Here is a 13,783-nt window from a genome sequence, read left to right as displayed (position 1 = left end):
TAATATCACCACCTCCACCGGTCACTTTTTCAAAGGCAAAGGTGCACAGGCTGTTTATATTGCGGTTGTGTTTTGTAATAAAATGAACCGCTGCGTTGGAAGTACCCAGCGCTCGGGGTTCTCAATATAATTAAGGTGTTCCCGCAATCTTGCCTTAAATTGTCTACTTGTTCTGCCGACATACATTAAGTCGCATGTGGTGCATTTTATGACATAAACCACACCGGATGTATTGCAATTAATACAATGCTTCATTTGAAAGGTGTCCGTGTGATTTGAATTCTCAAACTCCGTAGTTCGGGATGTCACTCTGCAAGTTTTGCAAGGATGACCCCCACATTTAAAAAAAAACCTCTATATTTTAGGGTACTTTCACACTTGCGGCAGGACGGATCCGACAGTCTGTTCACCCTGTCGGATTCATCCTTCTGCTATTTCGCCGTGCCGCCGCTCAGTCCCCATTGACTATAATGGGGACGGTGCCGGAGCTCCGGCGCAGTACGGCAGTTCACGGTGAGAGGCCGTCGGACTAAAAAGTTGGACATGCAGGACTTTTAGTCTGGCGGCGTTGCGCTGTGCTGGAGCTCCGCCCATTATAGTCAGTGGGGACGGAGCAGCGGCAAAATAGCGGATGGACGGATCCGTCCTGCCGCAAGTGTGAAAGTACCCTAAGCCATGTACCCTTGGCCCGGCTCGGTGTGTTACTGAACAACGATGGAGAAAGGGAATTCGCTAGAGTTTTAGATCTCCTGGGAACAATACAACAACCATTTTTCAAGATATTGTGCTAAGTATTATCATCATAGAGAATTGGTAGGCACTAATTTATAACACGTTTTATTTCTGGGAACTGGCGACTATAGGTAAGAACTAAAGTGGGGTTCTGTTTCTCCCTACCATTCCTATTATTATTTATATTTTTGTTTTTATTTTAGTTTTTTCGTTTTGTGTCACAGTGGGCGATATTAAAGAGCAGGTTGTCTCTGCATTGGTTTTTGGCTATGCAGCATCCAATCTGGATAGCTCCTATATTTGAGGCGATTCCAGGTGACGCCGCATTCCTGCATGAAGGCGGCGTCAGTGCTGCAATTTCTCCGTGCTCTTGTAAAATCGCCCACTGGGATTGCTTTGTATGTACAGGGTGATGGCTATTAGCTTTAAGAACAGTATTCCCTGAAATTTCCTTCCGAAAGGTTTTAGTTTCAATAAGGCCGAATGCAATACGAGTGTATTACTGTAGTGCTGCGGCGGCATGAAGCGCACGGCGTCATAGCAACCAATGACGCTGTGCGCTCCTGCTGTCCGCAGGATGCCAGGCCGGGATACCACGGACCGCTCAAGTGCCGGGATTCCACGGCCGTGTGCAATCGGCTTAATCTGATCCTGTATACCTGTCAATCTAAGATCTAATAAATTGACAGTACAAGAATCCATATAATGTGTAAAACGGAGGTTATAGGGATTACTATTAACATAATCCACAAAGTCTGGTATGGCTAACACACCAGCCAAAATCACTGAAATATAGTGGCAAATATGGGGGAACTGCTCAAACCCCAAACACTGTAGCGTTTTTCTCATTGGGGGAGCAGTCCCACCGCATGTGGACCGCAGCAAACGACAATCCCCAGCAAAAAATGCGTACAATGGAGGATGCCGGCGCGGTCCACATGCACCACAAAGGCATCCTACACAAAACGGAGCATTGTGCGGATGAAAATATAATTATATAAATCACAGAAAAAAATGCACCAAACTGATATGCCACTGACTATACTAGCTAGTCATACAAGCAGATATTAAAAGCTGAGACTTTTGCCAATATATTCCTGTCAGGAACACATCGGACCCCATCATGCAACAGAAACACCAGCCCCCCAAATAATGAGCAGGTCCTCGATGTATCTGCCATACCAGACTATCGCATCCACATAGGGATTATCTGCTGAGTACATATAGCTTTATTCCCAGTATGCCATGGCAAGATTAGCAAAAGATGGCGAATACTTAGCTCCCATGGACACACCTATAATTTGCAAAAAATATTTCTTGTCAAATAATTGTGTGACATTAAGAAGGAAGTAACTTCTACAACATAATCAAAGAAATCAGGTGTGTGTATAGTATATTTGTGAAGATGGAATTTGAGTGCCCATATGGCTACCTGGTGGGGAATCGAAGGGTAGAGTAAAACTACATCCAAGGTGGGCCACATAAACTCACCCCTCCACTTTTTATCATAAACCGCTCTTCGTACCTCCGAAGTGTCCCGAATGTAGCCTGGTAGACGCCTGACTAATGGTTGCAAAAATGAATGAAGCCGCTTCCCAAGTCTTTCATTAAGGATCCTATTCCTGACACTATGGGCCATAGGGGGGAGGATTTAAGTTTTTGTGCGTTTTGGGTAAGGCGTGGATGATCGTGTCACCGGTGCCTCCACGCATAGGAAATCAAACTTTTTGGTTAATGAAACCTCTCTCCAGTCCTTTATTGATGATGGACATATATTCCTTCTGGTACTTCACTATGGGGTTTCCATCCAATTTCCTATACGTGGAAGCATCAGATAACATACCCATCACCTACTGCAAATACATCTCCTTCCCCCTAACCACAACAGACCCTCCCTTATCTGCCATTTTTATAACTATGTCAGACCGTTCCTCTAGGCATTTAAGGGCATGACATTGTTTGCTGGTTAGATTATATTGTTTATTAATATTTAAAGACCTTTTATTATTGCCATGAATAGCCGTGAGTTCCCGCTCCAACACTTCTTCAAACACATCCATGCTATTAGTAGGTAAGTTCACAGGATAATCGCATGGATTCATAGCTGAAAAACCACTACCAGGAATTGTTCCTTTGGGGTTCTCATTATCTGTTTGTAAATCCATGGGGCAGACCAAAGAAACCTGTTCCTGAAAAGAAAGGTTAGTAAACTAATTTTCACATATAGAAATATTGGACAAAAATAGCAGTTTTTTCCTATGCGATTGTGAGACATATACACGTGAGGCGGTTTTTTGTTTTATACAATTATGTCCAGCTTATTTTGTATATGTTTAGTATTGTGCTCATTATTGTTTCTAAAGCTAATGAGTGTAACAGGGTTTTCAGGTATGGTGTGCAGGGCTGGGGGTTTATCTTTTGCTCTTTCTTCCATTCCTGTTTTTTTTTTCCTTTTTTTTTATCTTTATCTTTATTCCACCTTTGATTTTCTCACCTGATCCAGTTTTCCTGGTCTACCTGTAGGCTACATTTCTCCCTTCCCCCCAGCTGTCTTCTCTTACGGGATTGGAGAGGGAGGTGTATAAGTTTATCACAGCCTGAGCACACCATGAGGCTATGATTAAGAACCGCAGTGTTCGAAACATGTCAACCGAACTGGAGTAGGAGGGAGGAGATGTTTATCGTATGTACTGTCCCCCGTATATGTGAAAAATAAAGACGTTGCAACGACAGATTTGTTCCGGTGCTGGATCACCCTTTCTTTGATTTCTATGTAAATGCTGCAGTCAGTCCACTGTCTGGTGTAAATGCTGCAGTCAGTCCACTGTCTGGTGTAAATGCTGCAGTCAGTCCACTGTCTGGTGTAAATGCTGCAGTCAGTCAGTCCACAGTCTGCTGTAAATACTGCAGTCAGTCAGTCAGTCCACAGTCTGCTGTAAATGCTGCAGTCAGTCCACTGTCTGGTGTAAATTCTGCAGTCAGTCAGTCCACAGTCTGCTGTAAATGCTGCAGTCAGTCCACTGTCTGGTGTAAATGCTGCAGTCAGTCCACTGTCTGGTGTAAATGCTGCAGTCAGTCAGTCCACAGTCTGCTGTAAATGCTGCAGTCAGTCCACAGTCTGGTGTAAATGCTGCAGTCAGTCCACTGTCTGGTGTAAATGCTGCAGTCAGTCCACTGTCTGGTGTAAATGCTGCAGTCAGTCAGTCCACAGTCTGCTGTAAATGCTGCAGTCAGTCCACAGTCTGGTGTAAATGCTGCAGTCAGTCCACTGTCTGGTGTAAATGCTGCAGTCAGTCAGTCCACAGTCTGCTGTAAATGCTGCAGTCAGTCCACTGTCTGGTGTAAATGCTGCAGTCAGTCCACTGTCTGGTGTAAATGCTGCAGTCAGTCCACTGTCTGGTGTAAATGCTGCAGTCAGTCAGTCCACAGTCTGCTGTAAATGCTGCAGTCAGTCCACTGTCTGGTGTAAATGCTGCAGTCAGTCAGTCCACAGTCTGCTGTAAATGCTGCAGTCAGTCCACTGTCTGGTGTAAATTCTGCAGTCAGTCAGTCCACAGTCTGGTGTAAATGCTGCAGTCAGTCAGTCAGTCCACAGTCTGCTGTAAATGCTGCAGTCAGTCCACTGTCTGGTGTAAATTCTGCAGTCAGTCAGTCCACAGTCTGCTGTAAATGCTGCAGTCAGTCAGTCCACAGTCTGCTGTAAATGCTGCAGTCAGTCCACTGTCTAGTGTAAATGCTGCAGTTAGTCCACTGTCTAGTGTAAATGCTGCAGTCAGCCAGTCCACAGTCTGCTGTAAATGCTGCAGTCAGCCAGTCCACAGTCTGCTGTAAATGCTGCAGTCAGTCAGTCCACAGTCTGCTGTAAATGCTGCAGTCAGTCCACTGTCTGGTGTAAATGCTGCAGTCAGCCAGTCCACAGTCTGCTGTAAATGCTGCAGTCAGTCCACTGTCTGGTGTAAATGCTGCAGTCAGTCCACTATCTGGTGTAAATGCTGCAGTCAGTCAGTACACAGTCTGCTGTTAATGCTGCAGTCAGTCCACTGTCTGGTGTAAATGCTGCAGTCAGTCCACTGTCTGGTGTAAATGCTGCAGTCCGTCAGTCCAAAGTATACTTTAAATGCTGCAGTCAGTCAGTCCACAGTCTGCTGTAAATGCTGCAGTCAGTCCATTGTCTGGTGTAAAAGCTGAGGTCAGTCAGTTCACAGTCTGGTGTAAATGCTGCCTATAGAAAAAAAGAAAGCATTATTTTACTCAACATAATCCACCCTACCAGGCAATATGCCGGGATTAATAGGGTTGATCATGCTGACAGATGCTCTTTAAAGTCGAAATACGTTGTCAGGACTGCCATGCACAGGCGTCCTCTCCATTATGTCGGCACATCACAGCAGCCCTGACAGATTCCCATTGGAGAAACAACATACATAAAGGCAGAGTTTAATCTTATATTTAATCTAATAAGAGTTTTTATGAGTGGAAGTATTTTTTTCGAGAAAGGTAATCTTGCAACAATTTTACTATTTTAACTAGTCCACTGAGGAAGGAGGCGCAACCCTAGAGCATGAGATTTTGAGAAATTAACACCTCCAGTATCTTATATAACTGAAAAAGACCATACTTACTGATGCAAGGGCAGGTTAACACACCAATCCCCAGCAAAAAGCAGACAAGCCACTATGGCAGGGATGCTCAACCTGTGGCCCTCCAGCTGTTGTATAACTACGACTCCCACCATGCCCTGCTGTAGGCTGAGAGCTGCAATCTGGGCATGCCGGCCATTCATTCACATGAGCGCATAAGTAGCCTGATGAAGGGCATGCTTTCTGCCCGAAACATTGTCTGTCTCAAGAAGGACCACTATGTCCGCCTAATAAAAATATAAATCAATTAACCAAAACTGGAGTGCTGTCTAAATTATCCAATATTTACCGTATACGTTCCAAGAGGTGGAGCCTGGAACACACCGAGACGTGCACCCAAACCAGTCAGTAAAAGATAGAGTGCCGTGATCATTACGAGATTCTAATCCTGTAATCTGGGCATGATGGGAGTTGTAGTTTTGCAACAGCTGGAGGACTGCAGGTTGGGCATCCCTGCACTATGGTATATATGGGAGGACACAAAGATGCAAAATACTGAGGCTTTTGTTCCCCACTTTCTACATTATTTCTTTTTGTCATTTGCTGCTGAAATTATTGACTGTTTAACCCCTTAAAGACGAAGCCCATTTTGACCTTCAGAACGCAGCCCCATTTTTCAAATCTGACAAGTGTTACTTTATGTGGTAAAAAGGCCAGGTTCACATCACCGTTTATTTTTCCTTTCTTCCGTCAGAAGAACAGAATAATAAAGAACGGATCCTGTATTTTAAGTGTAAGTTTTCCTCAGTTATGCACATTTTGCATCCATTTTAGCCATTTCCATCTGAGATCTATTATTGTAGACAGAAAAAAAAATCCTGCTCCTGCAGGACGCTGGCAGGGGTCCCTAGATGGTGTTATAAGAGTTTTTGTTGTGACGCCAGTTGCATTTCAACAACGAGGGACAGGGTCCCCCTAAGTAGATGGTGTTGGTGGTTGGTACCCAGGATAGGAATGCCAGAGTGGTGTAAGGGTGGACTAATGTCCCTTGGTGGTGTTGCACGTGTCACGGTGCTCCTACCTGGATACACTGGAACCCCAAACGTGGCCGTCCGTTGCCGAAAAAGGGATAGTTGAATGATAGTTGTGATGAACTTAAAAACGGCTTTACTTGAATAAACTTTCATCAGGCAACAATCTTCCAACTTTATCTTGGATATCAGCAAGGCTTAGATTCTGGCAGGCGTTTACTTCCCACGCTGGCACCCACATTCTTTCTTCCGGATCGTAACCACATTCTTTCTCCCGGATCGGATGCACCAAGTATTGAAGGGAGCGACGGACAAAACGAAAATCAACAATTCTTGCCACCTCAAACTCCAAATTGCCATCGACAAACTTTACGGTATTAGCAGTGAGACTATGGGACTCTCTGCCTGAGGAGGTGGTGATGGTGAGTTCACTAAAATAGTTCAAGAGGGGCCTGGATGTATTTCTGGGGTGTAATAATATTACAGGCTGTAGCTACTAGAGAGGGGTCGTTGGTCCAGGGAGTTATTCTGATTGCCTGATTGGAGTTGGGAAGGACCGATAAACCTCAGACCAAATTTCCACAATGGAACCTTTAACTTAATATTTCTAGCTGACAACCACACATAGTGGTACGGACCTGGTGAACGTTATACGTTTATATCTGTGAAAATCAGGGGTTTGAGCAGCTCTCACCTGCCAAGGATTCCACTGATATAGCGCGGACCGGCTCCTTCACCCGAAGTAGGAGAAATGTAAATATGAAGAAAAAAAGGGATTGGTTGGTCCAGCTTGTATTCGTGGTAATCCAAAGGCTTTATTCAATATTCAATAAAATCCAGGTACAAGAATGCAGGTCTACATGTTTCGGGCACAATACAATCCTAGCCCTTACTCATGACAATTTCCAGTACACTGCAGGAAGTTTTTATAGAGAGGAGGGAGGGACTGACTTCCTCACCTGAGGTAATCAGGCTGAGGTTCAACCACTCCCATCCGCAAATCAACACTCAATTAAAAACATACCATAAGTTTATGTGATTCATAAAAACATATATTCAGAGAAATAACAATGACATATTCAGAAAAAATAGTAATGATGACGGAACTGGGTGAGGAAAATGAGAGAGGGAGGAATACTCTATGATCGATAATTTGAGGATCAATATTGTAGGATAAGGTCAAGTTTTTTATTCAGACCATGGGGTTGGCGACTTTCTAATTGGAAAATCCAGTAGGATTCTCTGTTCAGAAGTTTGCGTTTTCTGTCACCACCTCTTAAAGTTTTTTTTGACTTTTTCAATACCTTGTGCTGACATATATGAGACATCCCCACCATGCACTGTGGCAAAGTGGAGACTTGCCGCAGATACATTGCGGTTTGCATGGTGCGGTATGTCTGATATATGTTTTCTAATGCGCGTTTTTATGGCATTTGTTGTGCATCCTATATATTGCAACTTGCATTTAGTGCATGTTATGCAGTAAATGGCAAAGGTGGTGTTACAATTGAGAAAAGAGTGTATATTAAAAACCTGGCCATTAACAGTAGATTCAAAGTTCTGGCTAATTTTCATGTATTTGCAACAAATACAAATGGAATGACCACATTTGTAGTTCCCTTTTGTGGATAACCAAGTACTCTGAGTAGAGCGAAATTTATCATTTCTAAAGAGGGAAGGACTTACTGAGCTGGCTATGGTGGGCGCTTTTTTGGCTGCACATTTTACACCTTTTTGTGCCATTGCTGCCCATGCTTTGTCGCAAGCCAGAACCGGAAAGTGTTTTTTTACAATATTACAAATTTGGGTGTATTCTTTGCTGTATTGTGTTACAAAGATATTTTTTCTTTCATGGTTCAATGTCTCTCTGATATTGTGACTGTGTTTTTTCACATTAGTAGTTAATAATGAATTCCTATCGATGTTTGATACCTCTCTGTTGCATTTGTCCAACATTTTTTGTGAATAAGCCCTATGTCAATCTTTTAGTAATATTTTCTGCCTCTGTTCTGTAGGCTGACTCGTCACTGCAATTTCTTCTGGCTCTAATTAATTCTCCCTTAGGTATATTCCTGATGGTATGTGTGGGATGGCATGATTGTGCATGCGGTAGTGTATTACCAGCTGTTTGCTTTCTGTGTGTGCTGGTGTATATGGAGGCTGTGGCGGAGTCCCCCCTGAGTCTGAGATCTAAAAATTCGATGTTGTTAGTACTGTGTTGAACGGTAAATTGAATACCATTTACACATGAATTCAGATAATCCGTGAACAGCGGTATGGCCGCCACATCGCCCGACCAGATAAAGATCAGGTCGTCGATGTAACGGCCATACCACCTCACGTGATCCGAGAAGGGGTTGGTGTCGATGAGGAGAAAGCTCCTCTCCCACCATGCCATGAAAATATTAGCAATGGAGGGAGAGAACTTGGCCCCCATCGACACCCCCGATGTCTGCAGGAAAAACTTTCCATCAAACATGAAATAATTTCGTCTCAGGAGGAAGTCCACCACAGCCACCACATACTCTGATAGCACCACAGAGAAATTTCCAAAGTTCTCCAAAAACCAAACCAGGGAGGTATGAACCATATTGTGGGGGATGCTAGGGTAAAGTGCAATTACATCCGCAGTGACCCAGGAATATTTCTGGGACCATTCAAGCTCCTGTATTGCTTGTAAAACTGATTTGGTATCCCTTAAAAAACCAGGAATGTTGGAGATCAAAGGTTGCAGTAACGAGTCAACCCACTGGCAGAGACGTTCAGAGTAGGACCCTATACCTGAGACAATTGGTCTCAGGGGGGGTGGGAAAATTAATTTGTGGACTTTTGGTAGGGCATGTAGGATAGGGGTGACAGGAAAGGCAACAAAAATATAGTCCTGGTCTTTTTGGCTAAGAATGCCTAAGTTGAAACCATGCATCAACAGAGTTTTCAATTCTGGTTGAAAGGAGGGGAGCGGGTCACCTGATAAACTCATATAGGTCTTATCTTTTTGTAACATCCGATTAATTTGGCATCTATAGAGTTCACTATCAAGAATGACCACAGCTCCCCCCTTATCAGCCTGTTTCACAACAATATCATCTCTGTTTTGGAGATTGCGCAATGCTAATCATTAGCATTGCGCAATCTCCAAAACAGAGATGATATTGTTGTGAAACAGGCTGATAAGGGTGGAGCTGTGGTCATTCTTGATAGTGAACTCTATAGATGCCAAATTAATCGGATGTTACAAAAAGATAAGACCTATATGAGTTTATCAGGTGACCCGCTCCCCTCCTTTCAACCAGAATTGAAAACTCTGTTGATGCATGGTTTCAACTTAGGCATTCTTAGCCAAAAAGACCAGGACTATATTTTTGTTGCCTTTCCTGTCACCCCTATCCAACATGCCCTACCAAAAGTCCACAAATTAATTTTCCCACCCCCCCTGAGACCAATTGTCTCAGGTATAGGGTCCTACTCTGAACGTCTCTGCCAGTGGGTTGACTCGTTACTGCAACCTTTGATCTCCAACATTCCTGGTTTTTTAAGGGATACCAAATCAGTTTTACAAGCAATACAGGAGCTTGAATGGTCCCAGAAATATTCCTGGGTCACTGCGGATGTAATTGCACTTTACCCTAGCATCCCCCACAATATGGTTCATACCTCCCTGGTTTGGTTTTTGGAGAACTTTGGAAATTTCTCTGTGGTGCTATCAGAGTATGTGGTGGCTGTGGTGGACTTCCTCCTGAGACGAAATTATTTCATGTTTGATGGAAAGTTTTTCCTGCAGACATCGGGGGTGTCGATGGGGGCCAAGTTCTCTCCCTCCATTGCTAATATTTTCATGGCATGGTGGGAGAGGAGCTTTCTCCTCATCGACACCAACCCCTTCTCGGATCACGTGAGGTGGTATGGCCGTTACATCGACGACCTGATCTTTATCTGGTCGGGCGATGTGGCGGCCATACCGCTGTTCAAGGATTATCTGAATTCATGTGTAAATGGTATTCAATTTACCGTTCAACACAGTACTAACAACATCGAATTTTTAGATCTCAGACTCAGGGGGGACTCCGCCACAGCCTCCATATACACCAGCACACACAGAAAGCAAACAGCTGGTAATACACTACCGCATGCACAATCATGCCATCCCACACATACCATCAGGAATATACCTAAGGGAGAATTAATTAGAGCCAGAAGAAATTGCAGTGACGAGTCAGCCTACAGAACAGAGGCAGAAAATATTACTAAAAGATTGACATAGGGCTTATTCACAAAAAATGTTGGACAAATGCAACAGAGAGGTATCAAACATCGATAGGAATTCATTATTAACTACTAATGTGAAAAAACACAGTCACAATATCAGAGAGACATTGAACCATGAAAGAAAAAATATCTTTGTAACACAATACAGCAAAGAATACACCCAAATTTGTAATATTGTAAAAAAACACTTTCCGGTTCTGGCTTGCGACAAAGCATGGGCAGCAATGGCACAAAAAGGCGTAAAATGTGCAGCCAAAAAAGTGCCCACCATAGCTAGCTCAGTAAGTCCCTCCCTTTTTAGAAATGATAAATTTCGCTCTACTCAGAGTACTTGGTTATCCACAAAAGGGAACTACAAATGTGGTCATTCCATTTGTATTTGTTGCAAATACATGAAAATTAGCCAGAACTTTGAATCTACTGTTAATGGCCAGGTTTTTAATATACACTCTTTTCTCAATTGTAACACCACCTTTGCCATTTACTGCATAACATGCACTAAATGCAAGTTGCAATATATAGGATGCACAACAAATGCCATAAAAACGCGCATTAGAAAACATATATCAGACATACCGCACCATGCAAACCGCAATGTATCTGCGGCAAGTCTCCACTTTGCCACAGTGCATGGTGGGGATGTCTCATATATGTCAGCACAAGGTATTGAAAAAGTCAAAAAACCTTTAAGAGGTGGTGACAGAAAACGCAAACTTCTGAACAGAGAATCTTACTGGATTTTCCAATTAGAAAGTCGCCAACCCCATGGTCTGAATAAAAAACTTGACCTTATCCTACAATATTGATCCTCAAATTATCGATCATACAGTATTCCTCCCTCTCTCATTTTCCTCACCCAGTTCCGTCATCATTACTATTTTTTCTGAATATGTCATTGTTATTTCTCTGAATATATGTTTTTATGAATCACATAAACTTATGGTATGTTTTTAATTGAGTGTTGATTTGCGGATGGGAGTGGTTGAACCTCAGCCTGATTACCTCAGGTGAGGAAGTCAGTCCCTCCCTCCTCTCTATAAAAACTTCCTGCAGTGTACTGGAAATTGTCATGAGTAAGGGCTAGGATTGTATTGTGCCCGAAACATGTAGACCTGCATTCTTGTACCTGGATTTTATTGAATATTGAATAAAGCCTTTGGATTACCACGAATACAAGCTGGACCAACCAATCCCTTTTTTTCTTCATACGTTTATATCTGTCTCACATTTTTTTTTTTTATTGCTTTGAACATTTTGCCATACAGAAGAGAGTGATGACGTAAACTGTTCTTCCTCAGGAATCCCAGAAGGCTCCCCTCACTGAAAGTGCAAAATTGAGGATGAAAACCATATGCACCAAAAAAAATGGCGAATGACGGCAGTTGTTTATAGCCAACTCTGCTAAAGGTAAGTTAGATGACCATTCCTCCTGATTTTCAGACACAAAACACCTAAGGTAAGTCTCTAGCTTTCGGTTGGTGCCTTCATCGGATGGGACCCCACGAAGCTTCACTATTTCACGGATAAAAACCTGACCCAGGGTTCTATCATTTGGCAACACGGGTAAGGCAATGAAATGTGCCATTTTACTGAACCTGTCTACTACTACCAGGATAACAGTTTTACCTGCAGATACAGGTAGGTCAGTAATAAAGTTTATCGACAGGTATGTCCACGGCCTGTTGGGAATGACCAGTGGCAACAGAGACCCCGCCGGACGAGTATGAGTGACTTTAGCGCGTGCACAGGTTTTACAGGTAGACACAAAATCAACTACATCCTGGTGCAACCTCGGCCACCAAAAGGGGGGTTGTGAGAATAGCTCCGAGGTTGCCCTACAACCAGGGTGCCCAGCGAGTGCAGAATTATGATGTTCTTTTAATATTTCAAGGTGCAAATTCAAGGGCACAAACAACTTTCTTGGGGGACAGGAGACCGGGGCATCCCCCGTTACACCATCCCCTCCAGGTCTGAGTGTAACGCAGAGCCAACCACCCCCTTTTGTCAACATCACCACCTCCAGGAAAACTTCAGGATAACACATCAGTTTTGGTATTTTTTGCCCCTGGATGATAGGTGATAACAAAATTAAACCTGGTAAAAAAAAAAAAGACCAACTAGCTTGTCTAGGGGTAAGATGTTTAGCAGATTCAAGATATAACAGGGTTTTATGATCCATAATCACTGTGACTCCAAAAAGTGACGCCATTCTTCAAACGCTAATTTAATAGCTAAAAGTTCCCTGTTGCCGAAATCATAATTCTTCTCGACTGCCGACAATTTCTGAGAAAAGTCCAGTAAATGATGATGGAGGCAGAAAAAAAAAATTCCGGTAAAAAATTTCCTTTATTGGGAGCCGCTTATGTGAACAAACGTGTAAAAAAGGCTGTTACGTTTCGGCTAACACATAGCCTTTATCAAACACCAAGTGTTGTCCAAAAAGATCCCGTTTAAAAACTATAAGCCACACTCACACTCACGGATGAGGCCAATTACACATAAACTTAATTACTCACTGTGTCTCAGATGTGTCCATATATATATATACGCATACTCCATACTATGAAATTCATCCATATGAAACATAAGATCCAGTCGAGCACATACCTACATGATGCACACTTCCAGCGCGTCCCTCGGCAGCCAGCGCACATGTCCGGGGAGGAGGGGCCATACACTCACGTGTCTGTAGCTAGTCACATGACCACAGGCTAACACGCCCAAGTGATCACCAGTGACGCCGGAGCTCCTCCCAATCCCCGCCCAGTCAGCGCATTGTTGCCAGGGACGCGCAGAGAGCCGCCTGCCCTTGTTTGTGCCGCTTGTAGCAAACACGCCAGCGATCATAACAAAGGGGGGCCAGTTCCTCAATCAGGTGGATCATGAGGCAGTGTTCACCGGAATGAAACAAAGTGAACGTAAGTGCATATAAAATTAATGAAAAAAACGTTATCAATTAAAAAAACACTATACAGAAAACAGATTCATATTGACGTCACTACGGTCCCCTATACCAGTGTTTCCCAACCATTGTGCCTCCAGCTGTTGCAAAACTACAACTCCCAGCATGCCCGCACAGCCAAAGGCTGTCCGGGCATGCTGGGAGTTGTAGTTTTGCCACAGCTGAAGGCACACTGGTTGGGAAACACTGCCCTATACGTTCCCCACGTGGAA

Source organism: Bufo gargarizans, chromosome 2, assembly GCF_014858855.1.
Source record: "Bufo gargarizans isolate SCDJY-AF-19 chromosome 2, ASM1485885v1, whole genome shotgun sequence".
NCBI classification, from domain to species: domain Eukaryota; kingdom Metazoa; phylum Chordata; class Amphibia; order Anura; family Bufonidae; genus Bufo; species Bufo gargarizans.
Note: the sequence above shows the minus strand (reverse complement) of the source record.